General features: G+C 50.5%; 1 protein-coding gene across 6 annotated transcripts in view; it reads right to left on the bottom strand.

Annotated features, from left to right (window-relative positions):
* Usp20 (ubiquitin specific peptidase 20) overlaps positions 1-7,966 on the bottom strand; it is a gene marked incomplete at its 3' end in the record, with an annotated part of 27,114 nt that overhangs the window by 16,455 nt on the left and 2,693 nt on the right. For 5 of the 6 annotated variants that reach the window (XM_013506663.1, XM_005408333.2, XM_013506666.1 and 2 more), the window contains 1 exon segment: positions 5,537-5,670. 6 annotated transcript variants of the gene reach the window in all.

Below are 7,966 nucleotides of genomic sequence, written 5' to 3'. Positions count from 1 at the left end.
TCAGCCTCCCGAGTGCTGGGACCACAGGCATAGTTGCTAAGCAAGGGCAAATGCAAAAGGAGCACACCGATTCCCTTGGTATCACTGATAATGGGAACCCAGGTGAAATCACTGAGAACACCTACGGGAAGGTGGGTAAATGACGCCGTACAGTCTTTTAGAATTGCCAGGCATGGTGGCACATGCCCATAATCCCAGCACTCAGGAGGCTGAGGCAGAAGGATTGTTGTGAGTTGGAGGCCAGCCTGCATAAGTAAGTGCAAAGCCATCCTGAACTGCATAGTTGAGACCCTGTTCAAAAAGACCAAGAAAAAAAAAAGCACATGGAAACACAAAAGGCCCAGGACAGCCAAAACAATTTTGACAAAGAACAAAGTTGGTGAACTTATCCTCCCTGATTTTATTTTTTTTCCCTCTAGCTGAGGAAAGACATTGTATTATACAGCATCTATATTTTCTTGATTATTCTTGGAAATTTTATTTTTTTTATTTATTTTTTGGGGGGCGTTCCAGGAATCAAACTCATGACTTCAGGCTTGCCAGGCAAGTGCTTATGCCACTGAGCTATATCTCCAGGCCCCCTCCCTGATTTTAAAGCTTTGTATAAAGCTACCATAATCAAGACTGGGCTCAAACAGCTGTACAGCTCAGTGGAAAGAAGAGAGTGCAGAATTAGGCGTGCACACAACCAGTGCAAATTGCAGCGGAACAAGACACATTTGGTTAGAAAAAACCCAACAACTTCAACCCCTATCTCCTATCATGCATAAAAATTAATTAGAAATGGACCACAACTTTAAAAATGTAAAACTCCACACGGGGCACAGCGGTGAAAATATTCAAATTGGGAGGGGAAAAAGGGAGATGAAAGGGGGAAAGGAAAGAAGGGGAAAAAAAGAAAAAATAGAAATAAAGCTTGTAAACAGGGATGGGAGGAAGGGTTGAAGGAAGGGAGGGGAGGGAAATGGGGGAAACCCAGTTCTATCCGGTACAGGTACAAATTCTCTGGGATGAATGTGATTGTTATGTATATCTAAAATGTATCAATAAAGGCCAATTTTAAAAAAAGTAAAACTCCAAACCTGTAGAGGAAAATGTAGTGAAGGAAAAAAGCTTTTTGAAACCTTATAGTAGGTGAAGGGCACAAAAGATATTAATTTTTTTTATAAAAAACATTGATTTTAAAAAGGAGCTGGGCGTGGGGGTGCATGCCTATAATCCCAGCACTCAGGAGGCTGAGCCAGGAAGATCATTGCAAGTTTGAGACCAGCCTGGGCTACAAAGTGAGCTCAAGGCCAGCTTGAACTGTATAGCGAGACTTTGCTCAAAAAGACAAAAACAAAACAAAACAAAGTAATTTTAAAAAGGAAATGCTGATAAACTGGGCTTTGTCAAAATTAAAACTTTTTTCAAAAGATGCTGCTGAAACAATGAAAAGGCAAGTCACAAAGCGTGAGAAAATATTTACAATACTTTCGTTTATCAGTAGGCTAACATCTACAATTTTATTTCTCTAAAACCTCCTATAACCCAAAAGGAAACAGCCCTAACCACTTCAAAGACAGCAAAGGAAAGCAGCACATCACCGGACACCTGTACCCCATGTTCTCCACAGCACTGTCCACAACTGCGAAGACCCAGAACCAACCCAGGGTCCACTGCAGACAAAGAGATGGTGTCGTTTGCCTGGTGTGGGGGCGCACACCTGGAGTACTTGGGAGGCTGAGGCAGGAGGATTCCAAATTGGAGCCCAACCTGGACAACTTAGAGAGACCTTGCCTCTACATAAAAACCAAACAAGGGTTGGGAATGTTACTCAGTGTGAAGGCCACGGGTTCAACAAGAAAAGAAGGAAAAAGAAAACATGCTGAGCATCCCTGGTCATTAGAGAAACACAAATTAAAACTATGAGATAACCTCTTCCCTTCTAGAAGATGTCGAAGTAAAAAGACTTACAATACCAAGTGCTGCTGGAGATAGGACAGAAATCTTTTCTATCCAGATGGGAATGTAAATGGTACTAAAAAGCTTTGGAAACGTGGATAGCAGTCTCCCACACAGCAAGCGTCTCCCACACAGCAAGCATCTCCCACACAGGAAGCATACACCTGCTGTACAACCTTGTCATTCCACACTTAGATATTCAACCAGGAGGAATGAAAACATTTGTATGCACAACCCTGCATGCATTAACGCCACTTCTATACCCAAGAGCTGAAGGGAACCAGAATACATCACCCCAAATATGTGTCTCTGATGTAAAGAGAGGCAGGTGCAAAGGCTCTCTGCCCTCCCCAGTTGGCCTAAAGCCAGGGCACACTTTTTTTTTTTTTTTTTTTTTTTGAAACAGGGTCTCGCTATGCAGTTCAGGCTGGCCTTGAGCTCACTTTGTAGCCCAGGCTGGTCTCAAACTTGCAACAATCCTCCTGCCTCAGCCTCCCAAGTGCTGGGATTATAGGCGTGTACCACCACGCCTGGCTGGGACACACATTTTGAAAGGTGTCCCTGTTTCCGCCCCTACCAGAACAGAATCACTGGAAGCAACACTTTGCAGCTCAGAGACAGGAATCTGCAGCCACCCCACTCCTCATTTCCTCCCATAGACTTTTCTTTCCAGTTCTCCACCTCTGAAAGTTTATACCGCTTTCCTTGGTCACTTCCCTAAACGTATCAACCTGTCCGTTACAGCGGGGGTCTCAGCTAGGAACTCAGGAAGGCTGAGGAGAAGTTTACACTTCCTCCCCACCCTTTTGGCAAGCCAGCCAGGCCTTTCTGGGCACTCCACTTGCCCTGGGGCCTGCAGATGGGATCCTGAGAACTGGAGGAAGGCTGCAGAAAAAGGCAAGAGTGGGCATACTTGTGCATGCCCATAATCCTAGCACTTACGAGTTCAAGGCCAGCCTGCACTACGGAGCGAGACCCTGTCCCCTCAAAAAACCCAAATCCACACCAAAGCTGGCCTTCCCAATCCCCATGTGAAGCACTCACTCCAGGACAGTAAAGAGTCCTTCCCTTCCTTCCTTCCCGAAGTCAAGCTGGCAAGAGAAAAGCACAGAAAACTGTTCTTCGAGTACGTGACCTCGTGGGTTTGGGACACCTGTCGGCCCCTGATCTTTAGCCTCCGAAAATGGCAGTTGCTTTCCTTTGTCTTTGGTGTCCTTCGTCACAGAGGAGCACCACAGTGCAGAAATGTGGGCACAGGCGCCATTAGCCTGCCATCGCGCTGCAGTTCTCCCCAAACCGGCACCCAGAAGGGCCGTGGGGTCCCCACGCCAAGGCTGGGCGAGGCTGTCACGTTATGCCCTGCACTCTGGGCAGTGACAGGCAGAACATGCTCTCTGTCTCAGGGAGGCCAGGGCTCCTCGAAAGCGTGTGCTCTAAAGGCTGGAGAAACAGCCCGACAAAAGTCTCTTGAGGGCCAGGCATGGTGGCGCATGCCTATAACACCAGCACTCAGGAGGCTGAGGCAGGAGGATCACTGTGAGTTCGAGACCAGCCTGGGCTACAAAGTGAGCTCAAGGCCAGCCTGAACTGCATCATGAGACCCTGTCTCAAAAAGACCAAAAAAAAAAGTCTCTTGGGAAGATTACAAAAACACATCTGTCACCAGTGTCTGAGCACACCTAAGGTAGAAAGTTTAAAGTTTACCAACATTTAAAAAAAATTAAAGGTTAGGATCTTTTATTTATTTAATTTTTACTTTTTCTTTTATTTACTTTTGAGAAAGGATCACACTAGGTAGCCAAGGCTGGCCTCAAACTCAGGCAATCCTCCCGCCTCAGCCTTCCAAGTGCTGGCATCACAGGTGTGCACCACCATACCCAGCAAAATCAGCATTCACAAAAGTCGAGTGGTAGTCTTGAATACTTCCACTGCTCTATACTTGCACATGAACCTGAAACCCCAGCAGCACGAAGGTCTGCAGCCAGACATGGCTGCCTGGAAGTCACCATTTGCTTCACCTTGGCACCGAACCAACTCTGATCAAGGTTTCCCCACCCCCACCAGGGGCACGCCGGGCCCTTCCCTACCCTCAGGGAGAAGTCTCAGCACGGTGCTCCAACTCTGTACCTCAACATCAGTGACGGCAGCCACCTGTCACTCTGTGCTGATAGAAGCAGCTGCTTCAACACTCGGTCCTGGGTGGTAATTTAGCTACCATAGGCAAGGACGGGGACAACGAGCCCAGGGTGCAGCGTCTGTCATCTACAAGTTTGCGGCCTCAGATTAATCACTCGCTCCTGTTTCAACATCCACAAGATGGGAACAATGATGGCAAGCGGTTCCATGGGGAGGAAGCGAGCCAGTGCCCAGGAAGGGTTCAGCATAACGACTTCCGGTCACAGGAACGCCCCAGGTGGCTGGTTTTTATTAATCCCATGGCAGGGATGCTCTGAAAAACGTTGAGCGCTACTGTCTGTGGTACCAGCTGTGTTTTGCAGATCGGGACACATTCCGTAGGAAAGGAAGTGACAGGCCCAAGGTGACAAGGAAAGGTGACCAGCCCAGCAAGGAAGAGGTGGGGTGCTGGCTGAGCCGCACACGAGCAGGTGCTGGCCACAGATCGCAGCTCTGGTTCTGGTACCCCATGTCACCTGCTGGTGCTTCTGACATCAAAAAAAAAGCCAGGAAGGCTGCCCACACACTAGAACCAATCCCCAGACAGCTTCTGAGCCCTGATTCCCGCTCACACCCCGGCCTCCTGCCCCCGGAAGTCTCCTTTACTCTCCCAAGAAACTGCAGGTTACAGAGCTCATGGGAGACCTGTGACACATGGAGCAGGGAGGAATGGCACAAGCAACATGACTGGGACAGTCGGCGCATTTACATGTGGTCTATAAGCCAGGCAAGGTGCCACACAGCTGTAATCCCAGCACTCTGGGAGGCTGAGGCAGGAATATCACACACTGGATTCCAGCCTGGGCAATTTAGCAAGGCTATTATTGTTTCAAAATATTGTTTCAAAGTTATTATTGTTTCAAAATAAAAAATAAAAAGAGGGCCAGACTGTAGCTCAGTGGATAAGCCTGGGTTCAAAAAAATAAACAGGGACCACCCACTGGGTAACAATATTTATTACGGTTTAACACTATCCCTGTCCTCAACCCAAAATGCTTATGCTGAAACGCTAACCATCGGTTCTCCAGAAGGCCGTGCTATTTGAAGATGCAGTCTTTAGACAGGTCCTGCAGTCAGGAGATCTTTATGGCAGACCCTCATCTACTCAAAGAGAAACCAAACTCAACAACTTCCGGATCTTGGACTTCGGCATCTAAAACTGTGAGGAAAAGAATTGTCTGTTCCTTAAGCCAAGCAGTGTGTGGCACCTTGTCAGGGCAGCCCTGGGAAACCACCGCAGTAGTATTACATCAGTGTTGAAGGTTTCGCTGGGTGTGGCAGCGCACACCCATAATCCCAAGTATTCAGCAGGCTGAGGCAGGAGGGAAAGGAAAGGGAAAGGGAAGGGAAGGGAAGGGAAGGGAAAGGGAAGAAAAGAAAAGGAGCTGGGGATGGAACTTAGCAGCAGAACACTTACCCGGCCTGTGTGAGACCTGGGTTCAAACCCCAGTACCACCAAAAGCAAACTAACAAACACTGAAGGCTTCTGAAGAACGCAGGCACTGCATCATCACACAGGACACTGTCACACCGTGAGAGCGTGCTGCAGCCCTGCAGGGGAAAGGACGCTGTCGTCTGCGGCTCACTGTGACAGGGCCGAGCTTTCGCACCCAGGACAGGGAGGAGACGCGGAGTAGTTAGAGGCCGCAGGGGAAACACGAACTGGCGAATCCAGGTGAGGGACACAGGAGGCCACTGTCTGGTTTTTCCAACTCTTCTTTCAGTTTTGCCTTTTTTTGTTTGTTTGTTTTGTTTTCTGTTTTTTGTTTTTTTCCGGTACCGGGAATCAAACTCACGACCTCGCGCTTGCCAGGCAGGCGCTGTGCCGCTGAGCTACATCCCCAGCCCCTCTTCCTTCAGTTTTGTAAAAGACCTCCTCCCCAGGAGGGACTGGGACACAGAGCAGGGTGTGCCGGGTCCCAGGCATGGTCCGGGTCCCAGTCAGGCAAGGACAGCTGTTTCTCACCCTACAGATGGGAAAGGAACAGGCTGCAAGGGCCACAGGGCCGGAACTGGAACCCGCACCGGTACCGGCACCGGCACCGGGCCGGAGGCTGAGGGAAGGGGCGCCGCGCGAGCCCCGGGCAGCTTGGGGTGCGGATGGCCGCACTGGCCAGGGGACTCAGCAGCGCCCCGTGCCGTCTCTGCGAGGAGAGGAGGCCTGGCGTGCCGCCAAAGCCCATTACTCATCACCTTGCCGGAGAGAAGCCAGGCGGGCCCTCAGGCTGGGAAGGTGAGCTGCGGCCATCACCACCCCTAACTCCCCCGGGGCCCTCCCCACCCCAGCTCCCCGCTCCGCCCCACCCCGACCCACCTGGCCCTGCCCCCGAAGGCCCAGCCCCGCGCCCCTCCTACTGCTGACCTTGCTGGTCCTAGCGCACTCCATCACTAAAAACGGACAACTGAGGCTCCCAGAGGCAGAATCCACACAGCTGAGCTAGGAGCCAGGATCAAACTGCAGGATTCCTGCCCTCGGCCCAGGCTCTGGACTGCAGCCCCGGGTGCCCCACACCTGCCAGCCTGGCACGGGACCGCCTGCCCCAGCCCTGGTCCAGGCACCTGTGCTCCAGGGACAGTGTCTCCAGCCAGGGACTCTTAGACAGTGTCTCCACGCAGCCCAAAGCCTGGCATTGCCCTCAGCCTTCACACGAGAAGGTACAGGCTGGGGCTACCCAGCCGCCAGTCCCCGGGGACCGGTGGACTGGGACAGCACCTGACCCAGGGCACAAAAAGCCTCAAGCCCTCCTGGGAGCAAGGGATTAAGGAGAAATTCAGACTCCAAAGTTCCAACCTAGACACCTTAGAAATCGCTCAACTCCTAGCACATACAATGCAAACTAAGGGCCAGGAATACCCTTCATCCAGGACCCAGAAGCAGATCCTCTGTCCAGGTAGCGTGACCTGTGACCTTTGTCCTGCTTCCACCACACAATCCTGCAAAATACAGGGACTTGGGAATCTTTTGCCTTCCTTGTTTTCTTGTGTTTTGTTTTCAGCAATACAGGCCCTCAAACCCAGGGCCTTTGCACTGAGCTACATCCACAGCCCTTTTGATTGTTGTACTTGGAGACGGGGCCTTGCTAAGTTGCCCAGGCAGGACTCAAACTCACAGTCCTCCTGCCTCAGCCTCCCAAGCACTAGGATCACAAGTGTGTGCCACTTGCCTAGCTAACTGCCCCATCTTCCTCCTAGGGCGAGACTCTGCTCCTTAAAACCCCTGCTGCTTGTTTGTCTGAAACCACTCAGAGCCATGTCTCCCCAGAGAGCTGAGAGGGCTGGCTCGGGCCCCATGATTAATGGAAATTGGCTTTCCTGAAATTTCTATGTATCGATCCATCTCTGCTCACTGCAGCCAAAGACCACTGTGACTCTCCTGTGTCACTTAGTATTTGTCTTCGACTTCTAACACTTCTCCAAGTGTTCTCCTTTGGTGCTAATGTGACCCAATTGGACTTGGTTTTGTTTAGTGTTCTGCTAACCTGAAAAACTATGAAAAGCTTGGCTCCTCCATCATGGTTACACACCCCACTATCAAGTATGTTCTACCTGAGTTTAGAATATACACTCTAAACAGCCGGATGTGGTGGCGCATGCCTGTAATCCCAGCACTCAGGAGGATGAGGCAGGAGGATCGTTCCGAGTTCGAGACCAGCCTGGGCTACAAAGTGAGCTCAAGGCCAGCCTGAGCTGCATATCGAGACCCTGTCTCAAAAAGACAAAAAAAAAAAAAAAAGAATATACACTCTAGTCAGGCATGGTTGTGCACACCTGTAATGCCAGCACTGGGGAGGCTGAGGCAGGAGGATCATCAGAAATCTGAGGGCAGCCTGGGCTACATAGTGGTGAG

This window comes from Chinchilla lanigera, unplaced genomic scaffold (genome assembly GCF_000276665.1).
Source record: "Chinchilla lanigera isolate Chin_1 unplaced genomic scaffold, ChiLan1.0 scaffold00112, whole genome shotgun sequence".
In the NCBI taxonomy this organism is placed as follows: Eukaryota; Metazoa; Chordata; class Mammalia; order Rodentia; family Chinchillidae; genus Chinchilla; species Chinchilla lanigera.
This window is presented reverse-complemented; position numbering and strand designations above follow the sequence as displayed.